The following is a 15,747-nucleotide window of genomic DNA, read 5'->3' as shown; positions in this document are numbered from 1 at the left end:
CAATTGCAATGTATTGTCCACTATGATGCCTAGATCTTTTTCATGGGTAGTAACTCCCTTCCTGAGTACCTTCCCTCTTGCATGCTAATCAGCTCATTATGATACTCACAATGCCAGATGAGAACAACATTTTTCTAAATGTTGTCAATGGACCTGGAATAGGAAGAACTCTGGACTCCCACTGAACCCTAATGAGTTCTTTTTCAGGTACAAAGTGGTTAGGGTGTGGAGGTCCAGACCTGAGCACCATGCGACTATTTTTGGGAGGAACCCATAGACATTAGGGATTGTACTTTATTTAGATTGGGAAGTCTAAGGGGCATTTTAGACCTTTTTTTTTTATCTGGGGAGGGCAATGCCACATTGGTAAGCAGCAGGGGGGTGATCTCAAAAGACCACAGGGTAAATATTTTCAAGGATTGGGGGGTAACACAATATTTTTGGCCTCAAGCCCTTCAAAAAATGGTATTCCCAGCTGAGGTGGGCCACCATCACTTGAGAAGGCCCTGTACCATGGCACAATTATTTGTCGAACATTTGCTGGTGGCTGAAAGGAATCAGTAAGTTTTTGCTTGGGACATTGTCTTTCTTAAACATATTGGGGCAAAGTTAACTATCTGGGAATATTATTTAGTGTGTTTGTGTGTGTTTGTTCTTTTAATAGTAAGGCAGCGAATAAACAGAAGTTAGACTGTATTTTTAAATAGTCAGTCAGTAAGGCAGCTAATAAGCAGTAGTTAGTATGTTTATTTTTAAAAGTCTGTAAGGCAGCTAATAAGCAGAAGTTAGTGTTTGTATATTAAAAAAAAATAATAAAAAGCAGCCAGAAGCTAGAAATAAGCTAGGAGCACTGTATAACTAAGTAAAAAGGTTGAAAAGTTCAGTTCAGTTACTCACCTTGGAAAGGTGTTGAGGTAGTGTGATTTGGTTTGATTAGGTACCAACATTTGTTAATCAAGAGAGCAGTGAGTCACTCTGGCTGACTAACTGAAGTTAGACTGTTTATACAGTGTATAGTGATAGGAGTATACTACCGCCCATCTGGACAAAATGGTCATACAGATGATGAAATGCTAAGAGAAATTAGGGAAGCTAACCAAATTGGTAGTACAGTAATAATGGGAGACTTCAATTACCCAAAGACAATGGTGCAGGAACAAATCTTCAATTCCACCAGTTCTCAGAACAAGTTTATATTTATTTAGTTCAGAAGAGTGAAACTGGCAACTCCACAAGTAAATAAGTATTCATTTATATAAAGTCCCCCGACACGGTCCCGTGTTTCGCAGTGGCTGCAGCGGGAGGGACCACAAGTATTCAAGCAATCTGTAAAAAGAGAATATACGTGTAGTGGAATCTAAAACAAACAGGCTATTATTTTCAAAACATTCAAAAAGATAGTACATACCATTCTTAGCCATCACGGAGCGCGAGCGCCCTCAGTCAGACAAACATTTAAAGCAGAAAATTGGCGCCAGTTTTACAGCTTTGTAAATCCCCCTCTAAGATGGGTGCAGTGGAATGCTACAGGTTCCAACACCACTTCTAGGGAGCCAATTGACAAAAAAAAATACCATGCACATGGTTTTCTCCCTCTGGATCCAATGAGGGATGATTATCTTTCCCTATAGTAAGGGGGAAACTCCCCACTCATTAATAAATGGGAAGATTTAGAAAATGCAAAGCCTTTTCTATTAAGTCCTTTCCAAAGCACCGACGTTCGTATGCTGTGGAGCCTCTCCTGCAGAAGGAAAGAAGAGAACGCACCTCCGCTCTCTTCTCTCACTGGCTTCTAGAACTCTCTCTAGGGGTTATTACATTCAATCCACGACTAAACCACTGTGGTATCTCCCATGGGTGATGCTTAAGCACATTTTTTAGTCCATCTATCTACTTTCACTAATAATCACGTCTTTTCTATAAAGAAACATATGTACTTAGTAAGGATCCAGTGGGTCCTTACATACATAGGGGTAGATTTTCAGACCACACGAATAGGCGTACTTTTGCTGGCGCATCAGGCGCAAGCAAAAGTACGCAGGATTTTAGTAGATACGCGCGTAGCCGCGCGTATCCGCTAAAATCCTGATTGGCGCGCACAAGGCTATCAATTCCGTATAGCCGGCGCGCGCCGAGCCGCGCAGCCTACCCCCGTTCCCTCCGAGGCCGCTCCAAAATCGGAGCGGCCTCGGAGGGAACTTTCTTTTGCCCTCCCCTTCCCCTCCCTTCCCCTACCTAACCCACCCGCCCGGCCCTGTCTAAACCCCCCCCTTACCTTTGTCGGGGGATTTACGCCTCCCAGAGGGAGACATAAATCCCCACGTGCCAGCGGGCCGCTAGCACGCCGGGACGCGACCTGGGGGCGGGTCCGGAGGGCACGGCCACACCCCCGGACCGCCCCGGGCCGTAGACACGCCCCCGGGCCCACCCCCGGAACGCTCCCGACACGCCCCGAAAACTCCGCGCGGTTTGGGCCCGCCCCCGACACGCCCCCCCTCAGAAAACCCCGGGACTCACGCGAGTCCCGGGGCTCTGCGTGCGCCGGTAGGCCTATGTAAAATAGGCTCACCGGCACGCAGGGCCCTGCTCACCTAAATCCGCCCGGATTTGGGCGGATTTAGGCGAGCAGGGCTCTTAAAATCCGCCCCACAATGCATATTGCATTCCCCTAAGTATGTCTCTAGAGGAAAGAATTAAGGATGTATTTTAAGGCTAAGGAGAATAAAAAAATCTATCAATTCATATTACATTTAGAAATTTCTTCCATAATTACAATTTCTAAATAATAATTTGAAACCTGGCGCGTGCACATATACGCCCGATTTTATAACAGCCCTACTCTAACCCCCCTGATCTTTATTTTACTTTTTGCACCTGCCTCTAGGCAGGCGCAGGTTGTCACGCCATCCGAGTGCCAGCAAATGGCCGCTGTGCCTGAAGCCGCTGACCCCGCCCCACCCATGTCCCGCCCCTTTTTTCAAGCCCCATGACTTGCACGCTTCCCGGGGCTTTATGCACTCCACCAGGCCTTTTGAAAATACACCCGGCACACGTAACCCATTTACGCACGTAGGTCTTTGAAAATCTGCCCCTATCCATCTAGATGGCTAGTTCTGAATATTTACCTCACTTATCTGGCTAAACGTTAGACGAATAAGAAAGGGGCATGTAGGAGGCATTCCGGGATGAGGTTGAGTTAGCCAAATAACTTATGCAGCTAACTCCTCAGGCTTCCATTATATTGCTCGCTTAGCAGTTGTGCTGGAAGTGTACACTTCTATCATAACTGCTTAGTAACACCAGAGGCGCAGGGCCTGGGTCGCAGTAGGAGCTACTGTTATCCAGGCTGAAGATGAACAAAAATGTAAGATACAGGGAGGGTAAGGGTTGGCGTGAAGAAAAGGAGAAAAGCCCTGGAGCTAATCTAATTTGCAAAAGAAAAATAAGATGGGACCCGAGAGTGGGAACTGGAGAAGGGGAAAAAGACAGGCATTGACCCCCGGCCCCTAAACATTATTAATATTGAGATGGGTACTTTGGGAAGGAGGTGGCAGGCTCGGCCTGGCAGGTGAAAGACTTTGGACCTCAGTTGGGAGGGAGGAGGGGGACTGGCTAGGGCCTGTAGTCTCACAATCTTTTTTTTTATATATATACAAGCCGTTAAGCCCGTTAAAACGGGCTACATCCCTCTGTCTCTCACCTCCCCCTCATTCTCTCTCCCCTACCTCCCTCATTCTCTCTCCCCTACCTCCCTCCCACCCACTCACCCACTCCTCCCCAGCCTCCCTCTCCTCTCACTCAGTCCCTCCCTCCCACTCAGTCTCACTCACTCCCTCCCCCTCTCTCCCTCTCACTCACACTCAGTCCCACTCACTCTCCCTCAGTCCCACTCCCTCCCTCCCTCTCCCTCAGTCCCACTCACTCTCCCTCAGTCCCACTCCCTCCCTCCCCTCTCCCTCAGTCCCACTCACTCCCCCTCAGTCCCACTCCCTCCCTCCCTCTCCCTCAGTCCCGCTCACTCCCCCTCACTCAGTCCCTCCCCCTCACTCCCTCCCCCTCACTCAATCACTCCCTCCCACTCTCTCTCTTCGTCCCTCCCACTTAGTCCGTCCCTCCCTCCCTCTCTCTCTCTCCTCCCTCCCTCGCTACTGGCCGCTGCCGCTACCGCTGCCGCCGCCCGCTGCCGCTGCCCGCTGCCGCTACCGCCGCCGCCCACCACCGCCGCCCGCTACCGCCGCCACTGCCGCCCGCCGCTACCGCCTCCGCTGCCGCCGCCGCCGCCCGCCCCCGCTGCCGCTACCGCCGCCGCCCGCTACCGCTACCGCCACCGCCCACCACCGCTGCCGCTACCGCCGCCGCTGCCGCCCGCTACCGCTGCCCGCTGCCGCTGCTACCACCGCTGCCGCCATGTTTTTTGGTTTTTTTTGACGCTGCCTAAGACTGACGTGCTCGCCCGCACATGCGCAGTAGAGCTGCTCTCTACTGCGCATTTGTGGGCACGTCGGTCAAGCTTCATTTATCTAGTTAGATATTTTGGCACTTAACCAGCAAAATTAAAAAGAATATCTGGTTATGTTTAAAGTTATCTGGCTAATGTTAGCCAGATAACTTTAATCAGAGATATTCATAGAAACATAGAAACAATGGCAGAAAAGGACCAAAGAATCCATCCAGTCTTCCCGGCAAGCTTATGGTAGCATCTGCCGCACCATACAGGTGTCCCCTATAATGGCAGCATCAGGGGGAGGCATCAGCCCTGGCATACAAGTCACCCCATAATTAGTTTCCCAATCTGTCAAAGTCAGGGGTTTTGTCGGTCTCTGTCTGAGTACAACTCCCCATCACTTGCTGCTGTTGAAGCAGAGAGCAATGTTGGAGTTGCATCAACAGTACTATCAGGCTTATTGGTTAAGGGTACCAACAGCCACATCAGCAAGCTATCCCCATTCATATTTGTTTTTCCAGACTATAAAATGCAATATTGGCCACTGTCTGAATTTAATTCCCTTTTCCTCTTTTCCCCTGCTGTTGAAGCAGCAAGAAATAATGGAGTTGCATCAACAGTATGAATGATTATTGGTTGAGGGTAATAATCGCCACACCAGCAAGTTACCCCCATGCATTCTTTTCTTCATGTCATCCTCTTTAGGGATCCACAGTGTTTATCCCATGCCCCTTTGAAATCTCACCACCTCCTCCGGAAGGGCATTCCAGGCATCCACCACCCTCTCCGTGAAGAAATATTTCCTGATGTTGGTTTTGAGACGTCCTCCCTGGAGTTTCATTTCCGTGAGACATTTATCCTGCTGAATATCACAGGTGGCTTATCCGGTTAAATTTAGACAGATAGGTTATCCGTTTTCCTATTTTTGAATATTGGCCTCATAATGTTGCAGAAATATAAAACAAGCAAGAATGTCCATGCCTCTGTGTAGTAAAGTCAATATGTATTGCTTTCCTGAATACTGAGTTTGGAGATTTTTGCCGGTGTGCATATTGCCCTATGAGCAATAAAATACAAAGTCTTAACCTGCGATGCCTTTCTTCAAATAGCAGCACACTGTGCAAGTTCCATATATTCCTCTAATTTCTTTTTCCACATTTTTTTCTACTCCTTGGCAATTCCTAATAAGGTAACCTGCAAACGTTGATAGAACTTTAAAGACTAATAGGATTCTTACCAGAAAAATGTTTCTCCTGTAGGAAAGAAGACATATTGGTAGAGGCAGCAGTTAGATGGACTGCGTGATTTGCTTCTGTATCACAACTGGAGGTGCCACAATGGTTCATTCCTATGTTTAATATATTAAGCCTAAGAGAGCATTAGAGGAGAAAAGGTCAATGAGGAGTGTGGTCTTTTGGAGTCAGAGACAGAAGGAATCTGTTCCCTGCTTTCCTTATCCCCTTCCTGTAAGTTATCTTTAAGGATAGGTGTAGCCTCTCATCCATTATGGTTAAGAAGGTAGGGATCTTGCTCAGTCCTGGGGCTAATTCTTAGCAAAGTTCTAACAGCTTGGGTGCATGGATTATCCAAGGAGGGTGAGGGAATAAACATTCAGGGCCTAGGGTACAGGGGAAAAGTCTCTTCTTTGGGTATACTCACATTCTCTTTGGGACTTCACTGTCCCTGTGTCACCTAACCATGCTGGACACTGTAGTAAGTCTTCAATGGTTGTGAACTGGCACCAAACATTTTCTGTTAGTTACATTCATGGCCAATATCAATTCCATACTTTCTCTGTATTTGTGCAAGGGCTCCTCAGTATTTTTTTTTTTTTCAAATTTCCATTATTCTAACAAAGAGCAAGCTTTGCTCAGAAACATCATGAGTGATAATAATTATAAGAATGTATGGAACAACAATACAGTGTATAAACAATTTAATTTTACACTCATTATAGCATTCAAGAAATTGGTAAGGGAAGGAGAAAAGAAATTAGAGGAGAAAAAGAACAAATTAGAAAAGAAGAAAATACATTAGCATAGAGCATAAACTCAGTCCAAATTTAATTATCACTCTAAAGATGTTATGGCTCACTTCTGATCCTTCTATCAATAAGCAACCTAAGCTGCTCATGAAGAAAAAACACAAAAGAATCTGCATTTAATTTCACGATACACCTGCAGGGATATCTAAGAAGGAAGCAAGCACCCAAAGCGAAAACTTCTAGGTGCATTCCTAAAAAACCCTTCCTTCTTGCCTGCATTGCTTTATCTAAATCTGGATAAATTCGTACTATCACTCCCAAGAAATTCTCATTCATATGTAGGAAATATATTTTCATGATGAAACTTAATTCTTGATCATATATAAAGGATACTAATAAAATGGATCTCAAATAATTTCATATGCTGAAGATTCCAAAAAGGCAGTAAGATTTCCAGGAACCACAGGAATCAAGGTATCCAACACTTGAGCTACATTTGATTTAAAGGGGAGGAAATAAACCTTATTGAATAGAGGGAATTTGCAGAATTTCAGTCAAATATATAGAGGGGTGGATGAACCATTTGTCCAGATTCTCCCAGATGTTTTCCAACATTGCCTTCGTCTCAAGAAGTGACAGCAGGTATACCCTATCCCGCAGTGGACTGAAGCCCGGCAACAGCCCAATCTCACAATCAAACTCACTGTGAGGGGGTAGGCACTCTGTTTTTTTTCTTTGAGAAGATGTCCAAGAAATTGGAATATGGGACAGGGACCCCGGGTACCATTGCTGCCCAAGGTAGACATGGAGATGGCCCCACCTTCTGTAGGCAAGAATGATGGCAGTTGGGACCCCATTTAGAAAGCTGCAGAGAGGTCCAGTCAAACAGCGGATAGTAGAGTTGTAATAACAGTGGCCCAAGGTCCATGAGATGAAACAACTTGTCGATCACATGGAAATTCAATTTGCTTGACATGTGGTGCGCCTATGCGCAGGGTTACCGGGACCATTGTGAGCATAATCCTCCCGGGTAACAGGTCTCCCTGTATGGAGGAGATGACCAGTGGAAGCTCCTTAGAGATGGTTGGAATGCACAGATGATCCACCAGAGCTTTCATAAGGAAGTTCCCTCCTACACCAGAGTCCACAAGAGCCAGGAGAGGGAAGCTCACATTGGCCATGCTGATAACTACAGGAAGGGTCAGTTGGGGAGCCGAAGTCAAAAAGCCTAGGGTTAGCTCCCCACTATACACTAGGTGAGGGAGTTTCCTGGATGGATCGGGCACTCTGTGATTCGGTGCCCAGCTCCACCGCAGTACAGGCATAGTCCTGTCTGTTGCCACCATAGTTGCCCTTTAGGAAATAAACAGTTGCATGGGTTTCTCTGGTGAACCAGTTAGAGATGGGCCAGAAGTAGGTGGAAAAGATGGTGGAGGCATCCAGGAAGGAGCTCTGCAGGTCCCCCATGTCGGTAGGAGGAGAGAATTGGAGCAGAGGCCCAGCTGGAGCTTCACCAATATCAGCCCTTGTTCCCCTTAGGTTCAGCCAGCTGGTATTAGGCATGGGCCTCCAGGTAGATAAAGATCCAAAGAGATACAGCTGTGCAGCCAGTACAGGAAGAGCTCGCAGAGTTAGATTCAGGCAGAGGTCTAGGCAGACAGCAATCAGGCAGCGTCTATATTCAGACAGCACTAAGGATAAGATGAGTCGGGATGCAAGCAAGGGTCAAGCCAGTGAATCAATCTGAAAAAAAGCCAGGAGCTGGTCTGAGGTCAAAAGACAGGAATCTAATCCAAGGAGTAAGGACGAGGGAGACCGAGAAGACAGGATACTGAAGATGGGTAAAGGAAGGACCAACCAGGAAGCCAGGAACCAACACAGGAAGACACACAGGAGCGAGGAACAGGAACGCAGGCAATGTACTTCTCACGAGATGACCTATTGCCAAGGCACTGGATTGTCAGTGGGACCTCCTTGTATCTGTGCCAGAGCGTGATGCCATCAGCGCATGCCTGCGGAATTTTCCCACCACTGGCCCTTTAAAGGATCTGATGATCGGCACGCATGCGCCTTAGGAAGGCCCTGGATGAGCAGTGACAGAAGGAGCATGGCTCCCTCGGTGCCGCCAAGGAGGGGAAGAATCTCTGTCGGACGGCATGTCCTGGGAAGAAGCCCGATCAAGCCACACTGCACACTGGGAGCTCCGGTCTGGTGTCAGAGGCACAGATGAGGCATGGTGGCCAGCTGCAGCAAGAAGAGGAAGACCCGGGCCAGCCCTGAAGGGGAAGGTGAGTGTGGTGATTCATGTGGCAGGACTGCAAACCAAACATAAAAATGCTTCTTATCCCAGGGATAAGAAGTGGATTTCCCCAAGTCCACCTTAATATTTTATGGATTTTTCCTTCAGGAACTTGTCCAAACCGTTTTTAAACACAGCTATATTAATAGCTTTCATCACATCCTCTGGCAATGAATTCTACAGCTTAAATATTCCTTGAGTAAAAAATATTTTCTCTTAGTTTTAAATGTATTACTTAGTAACTTAATTGTGTGTTCCCTGGTCTTTGTACTCTTAGAAAGAGTAAGCGAGGAGTAGGCGTGAAGGAGAGAGAGGTGTCCGCTCCTTCTGTGGAGAGTATCAGCTGGTGAGAATCAACTGCGAAAGACTGAGTCGCTGGGAGGTGACGTCAGCCCGACGCTTACCCCACCCCCCCTCGCTATAAAATCTTTCGAGGGAGAATACCAAACCAGGAGGAGGCGTGAAGGAGAGAGAGGTGTCCGCTCCTTCTGTGGAGAGTATCAGCTGGTGAGAATCAACTGCAAAAGACTGAGTCGCTGGGAGGTGACGACAGCCCGACGCTTACCCCACCCCCCCTCGCTATAAAATATTTCGAGGGAGAATACCAAACCAGGAGGAGGCGTGAAGGAGAGAGAGGTGACCGCTCATTCTGTGGAGAGTATCAGCTGGTGAGAATCAACTGTGAAAGACTGAGTCGCTGGGAGGTGTCGTCAGCCCGACGCTTACCCCACCCCCCCTCGCTATAAAATCTTTCGAGGGAGAATACCAAACCAGGAGGAGGCGTGAAGGAGAGAGAGGTGTCCGCTCCTTCTGTGGACAGTATCAGCTGGTGAGAATCAACTGCGAAAGACTGAGTCGCTGGGAGGTGACGTCAGCCCGAAGCTTACCCCACCCCCCCTCGCTATAAAATCTTTCGAGGGGCGGCACCCCGCTGCCGTCCGGCGCCACGCCGAAGGTGTGCGCGGCTTTGACCGGCTTAGACCGGAGAAGACCGGGTACCGGCAGAGGGTGCTGCTGGTTTGTTTTTCGATCTTAATTACCTTCTATGGGGAGGAAAAGGAAGGCTAAGATCATAACCTCCTCACCTAGTCATCAAACACGCATCGGACCCATGAACCACCACGTGGTAAGGATGGTGGAACAGCCAAGGGAGGACAGTGGGGGTGCAGAGTCTTATGCATCCCTGAGTCCTGGCGAAGGCCCAAAGTCTCCCCTACAGCCAGCTGGTGTATTAACATCGGACCCAGCTGAGGAACCGGTAGGATTGGTCCAAAAGGACGTTAGCCTGACTAATCAGGCTGAAGCCAATTGGACTGAGAAAAGTTCTTTCTTATTATTAGAGCAATTTAATTCTACCGGTATGAAGGATAGCTTGCCACATGGTGGAACCTTAGGGGGAAACCAAGGGAAGCTAACCTTAGAAGATCTGGGAAAAATGATAATGAAGATGGATAGTAACATTATTAAGATGAATAATTCATTGATGGTCACTATTAAAGAAAATAAGATGTGTATAGAAAATCATGAGAAGAAAATTGACAAATGTGAGAAGGATATGGTAACATTCATAAATAAGATACAACTGATACAAGCATCAGAGAATGCTTTTATCAAAGATAGTTTGACTATCCATAAAGATATAGAATATATGGAAAATTTAATAAGGGTAAAAAATTTAAGATTAATAAATTTTCCAATGACTAGGCTCCTATCCCCTTGGGAATTATTTAAAAAATACCTCAAAGAGAATCTCCTATATGAGGTGGAAGAAATCCCTAAATTGTCTAAAATCTTTTATTTACCTCAGAAAACCCCATGGAGAATCCAGGGGGCAAGTTGTTAGGGAAGAACCCCCCTCACCAGGTCTATCGACTTTTCTAGAAGATTCGGTAGACCTGATAAATAAGAGGGCTACTCTGATAATATCTTGTATTTCTGAACAGGATAAGGAGAAATTATTTAAGAAATATTTCTCGGTTAAAGACATACCATTCTGTGGACATTGTGTTCAAATCTATCCTGATGTGGCTAGGGCCACTCAGGCTAGGAGGAGAACTTTCCTCACATTAAAACCTAGAGTTGTGGCACTAGGTGCTACCTTTTTTTTAAAATTCCCATGTTTGTGTTTGTTGAATTATAATGGAAAAAAATATGGTTTTTTGGACCCAATGCAATTAGAACATTTCTTATTAGATAAACAACCTACTTCTGTATCAGAGACAGAAGCCACATAGAAATTTAAATACTCTCTTTCAGTATTTTCTATTAATTGATATTTGGTTACTAAAATATTAGTTATTCTTTGTCTCCTCCTAAATATAGGTAATTGTGGAAGTGTATAGAGTATTCTTATATTGTATTTACTTTATTGTATGAAAAAGAAATACATATGCCACTTTTTTCTTTGTTTTCATAAATTGTAAAATTGTGAAAATCAATAAAATATAAATAAAAAAAAAAAAAGAAAGAGTAAGCAACCGATTAACGTTTACTTGTTCTGCCCGAATCATTATTTTATAGACCTCTAACAGATATCCCCCTCAGTCGTTTCTTCTCCAAGCTTAAGAGTTCTAACCTCTATAGCCTTTTCTCATAGGGGAATTGTTCCATCCTTTTTATCAGTTTGGTTGCTATTTGCTGTAATTCTACTATATCTTTCTTGAGATGTGGTGACAAGAACTGCACACAGTACTCAAGATGTGGTCACACCATGGAGCAGAGGCATTATGATCCGAGACTGCAAGGCTATGGCTGAAATGATTTAAAGCATGTGGTTATAGGTTGGTTAATTTGAGGAAAGGGGAAAGTGGAACTGAGGAAAGCTGGAAGGAAGAAGGCCTCTTAAGAGCCTGCATAAGATACAGACAATGGATAAATTGAGAAAGAAAACAGGAGATGGTTAATTGAAGACAGGGACCAATTTATAATACTACCATGTATCCAATATATGTGCACATCCATTTTATACTGCTCAATCCCAATTCAGTGCTTATACTAGAAATCTGCATTTATATACCTTTCATCCACAGGACTGTTTAAAAAAAAAATCTTGCACCCTAAATCTTTGACCGATATTTATAGAATGCCATTCCTGACTTTCTATTAAATCATATAATCTATTTACTTACCATCTAAGGAAGATAATTACATAATCAGTGTGGCCCTAGTACTGCTGCTATTTCTGTCCTGGGCAGTCTCCCTTCCGTTTATATTCCGTATACACAAAGAAGAATTTGCTCAGCTTTCATGCTGCTCTTTTCCATCTCTGTTTAGGGAAACTTCATTAAATCGAAACTTTGTTGTAGAAACTTCATTTCAGTTACCAATTTGCTCTTTACTATTTGTAAGTTTTAAAAAAATAAATAAATAAAAGCTGGTCTTGTCTCAAGTGCATTGTTCTTCTCTGCTTCTTCCTTTTTGAATTTGGTGCTTTGCATGTAAAACACTGCAGATTGAACTTTAGTAAAAACAGATAGTTCTGCGATTCTGTTGATCATTCTCCCACGTGTGCAAATGTTGACCTTTCTGACACACTTAATAAACGAGGAAGCCAAAAGAACATCAGGAATGTACGCTGTTCAAATGACAAAACAAATCTAGAAATAAATCAACTACTAATCTCTGGAAAGTTTGCAAGAGGGAACAAATATGAATGGACTTGATTCGGGAACAGATTAAACACACAGTGCTGCACCTTCTGACAGCTCCCTGTGTAGCAAAACCCTGTTCCCCTAGACTACCTTCTGCTGTATCAGTCGGATTTTAATAGAGTTGGCTCTCAGCCCACTGGTTTTAAAAAAGACTGCTCAAGTTATGCAGAAACTTGTTTCTGATGAAGTGAACAATTCTGGTGTTGGCTCCATAAATTCCATTCAATTCAACCTTTAATAAGTCGGGAGATTCCTATGACTGAACAGAGCTTGCTGGGTTGGCGGAGGAGCTGAAATCAGTTGACAGCTGGTTGCCCCTATCACCTTTGGCCATGAACTTCTTTGGGGCCAATTTTCAAATAGCCCCCACACAGGTGGAAACTGCATGGGTGCTTTTAATGCACATATTTTATGCAAATGTTCACAGGGAAACAAATAGCATTGCTTCCTTTTGAAAATCAGCAGCCTGAAAGCAATCGTGCCCAGAGCTGCAGTGCGCATTGCACCTGCTGCTTGTGCTGGTGGAGGAACAGGGGGGTGAAATGCTGCATGCACGGTTTAAAATCACCCACGTGTGCGTTGTTTTACTTCCATGTCCCGCGCACGCCCTTCTTGTTAATGCAGCTACGACTACGGGCACATGACAGTATGGACAATTATGAGCAATTTATTTAGGCACAACCAAGCCTCGTTCCAAAGAGACTCGACCACCCAGTCTGAACAGAAACCGTGAACTTCTTTATTATTTCCCAGGGCCTCCTCCTGTATTTTATTTATTTATTTTAGAATACTTATATTCTGCAGCCTCCAAATTTAACATTTGTCCAGGGCAGATCACATAAACACATACATAATATATACCAACAAACATATAACAAATAACACCCATGTATTACATAAACATTACATAAAATTAACACATCTCATTAATATCATATGCTTCTTGTGCCACAGTACCTGTAACAACTTTAACAACACACCTTTAATTCCACACCACAGTGTGCATTTTTAGCCAATTCTGAGAAGGGCAAATCTCACGCAGGCTATTTTACATGGTGTGACCGTGTTTCTCCACTTTTGTGTGAGCTGGACCAGGCTAGATGTCTGGTCTCCCCTAAATTCCACAGAGGGAGAGAGCCCTGTGGGCAGGACCCTGTGGGGCAGGAGAAGAGTCCAGAGGGTGGGACCAGCTGGAGAGCAGAAGAGAGTAAAGCTCAGCTGCATTCAGGAGGCCCCAGGTCTCCAGGAGCAAGCAGCCCCCTGACCCTCTCTGAAAGGTTATATGAAGGTATGGCACATGCACCATCCAGGAAATAAGGCAGTCTACCATGTTATTGTTTCCTGGGACATAAATAAAAGTTTGTTTGTATTTTAAAAGGCTGGTATCAGTGTAGCTTTCTGCCTCCAGTCAGAGAAACACCACTTGGTTTCCCACAAATGGTGTCAGGATGAGGATTTTTTTTTTCTAAAGCTTGGCACAGAAGAACCCCAAGTCTCCACGGGAGGAGAGTGAACAAAGGTTTGTATGGGTGGGCTTAGGGAGCACACTGAAGTAAAGCAGTGCTGCAAAGGTTTCAGAGCACTGGAAGAGAGAAGCTCGCTGACTCAAAGCAGAGGACAGGAAAAAAAAAAACTGAAAACTTTCTTTAAACAGAGAGTGGCCTGTGGGCCTGCAGGCAGCATCACTTTTTCTGTGCAGACGAAGGGGAAAAGCTCTGCCTGGAGTTTAGGGCTTGTGCTATATTCAGTGCTGGGGGGGGGTTGTCTCTCTTATTTTATCTTTTAAAGAAAAAGAGTGAGGAATAGAAACAGTTGTGCACCTTAGCTGGAGCAGGGTGTGGCCCAGAGTAAAGGTGAAACCGCTAGCAAGTGCTGAAGCCAGAGAGCTTCAAGGCCTGAGCGGCACTACTGAAAATCTGGTCTGGATCCAGTGGGTGTGCTGCAGTGCGGGTGCAGCGGAAGGAAAGCACGACAGGAGTTAAGTGGCAAGCACCGTCTCTAGGCTTCCTAGAAGGGCAGAAGCAGCTGCAGGCACATGCACTGGAGTCCCAAACCCTGGGGATATCGGGAAGCAGAGAGAGTGCCACCGCTACCCAAGACAGCAGTCTGCCCCATCCCAGAGAGGGACACTGCTGCGAATGGAGAGAAAGGCAGCCCTGCTAGTGGGGCCAGTGAAGCCACCTTCGTATGCTGTGGATGCCCAGAGAGAGGAAAGCAGAATTAAATGGCAGCAGGTGACCCAATGGATGGTGGAGCTAAGGCTTATCACCAAAAAAAAAATCCCCATGGTAGTGAGTAAATTGCCAACCTGCCTGAAGTGAAGCCAGATGAGGCAGTAGGGCTCCTGGAAGCTGAAGAAGCACAGCAGCCATCAGATTTCTATACCTGGTAGGGATGTGAATCGTTTTAGGACGATTAAAATTATCGTCCGATAATTTTAATATCGTCTTAAACCGTTATGGAACACAATACAATAGAGATTCTAACGATTTATCGTTATAAATCGTTAGAATCGTGAGCCGGCACACTAAAACCCCCTAAAACCCACCCCCGACCCTTTAAATTAAATCCCCCACCCCAATGACTTAAATAACCTGCGGGTCCAGCGGCGGTCCGGAACGGCAGCGGTCCGGAACGGGCTCCTGCTACTGAATCTTGTTGTCTTCAGCCGGCGCCATTTTCCAAAATGGCGCCGAAAAATGGCGGCGGCCATAGACGAACACGATTGGACGGCAGGAGGTCCTTCCGGACCCCCGCTGGACTTTTGGCAAGTCTTGTGGGGGTCAGGAGGCCCCCCCCAAGCTGGCCAAAAGTTCCTGGAGGTCCAGCGGGGGTCAGGGAGCGATTTCCCGCCGCGAATCGTTTTCGTACGGAAAATGGCGCCGGCAGGAGATCGACTGCAGGAGGTCGTTCAGCGAGGGTTCCGGTTTTAATGTGCCGGTTTTGCGATTTTACGTTTTTTTGATTTTTCACGATTTTTCACGATTTTTCACGATATTTTACCCCCCCAAACGGCAACAATACGATTCCCTCCCCCTCCCAGCTGAAATCGATCGTTAAGACGATCGAGGACACGATTCACATCCCTAATAGCTGGCACTTGAGCCTTCAAAGAGACTCCACTCTAGAGGGAGAGGGAAGCAGCAATGAGGCTGAAGCCCATGCAGGTCCTGCAATGACCGTATTATCCGAGAGCTCAGGGTGAAGCTTAAAGGACTGGTCTAAGGAGAGAGGGCCTGCAGAGATCCCTGAGAGAGGTCTCACAGGGAGCCAGGAATGTAGCAGGGGGGAGACTGAGAGGGACACTGCAGGAAGGCCTGAGGCTGGTGCCACAGAAAAGCCCAAACACTGAAAAGAGCCCTGGAGAGGG

At 46.0% G+C, this 15,747-nt stretch overlaps 1 long non-coding RNA gene across 1 annotated transcript; it reads right to left on the bottom strand.

Annotated features, from left to right (window-relative positions):
• Positions 1–1,187: 1,187 nt before the first annotated feature.
• Positions 1,188–12,284, bottom strand: LOC115100460. Its single transcript, XR_003859075.1, has 3 exons — positions 11,856–12,284; positions 5,682–5,812; positions 1,188–1,326 (listed from the first exon to the last, which is right to left on the bottom strand). It is a non-coding gene; the product is annotated as an uncharacterized LOC115100460 (long non-coding RNA).
• Positions 12,285–15,747: the final 3,463 nt, after the last annotated feature.

The sequence above is a fragment of the Rhinatrema bivittatum genome, chromosome 10, assembly GCF_901001135.1.
Source record: "Rhinatrema bivittatum chromosome 10, aRhiBiv1.1, whole genome shotgun sequence".
In the NCBI taxonomy this organism is placed as follows: domain Eukaryota; kingdom Metazoa; phylum Chordata; class Amphibia; order Gymnophiona; family Rhinatrematidae; genus Rhinatrema; species Rhinatrema bivittatum.
Note: the sequence above shows the minus strand (reverse complement) of the source record. Positions and strands in the feature narration are given on the sequence as shown.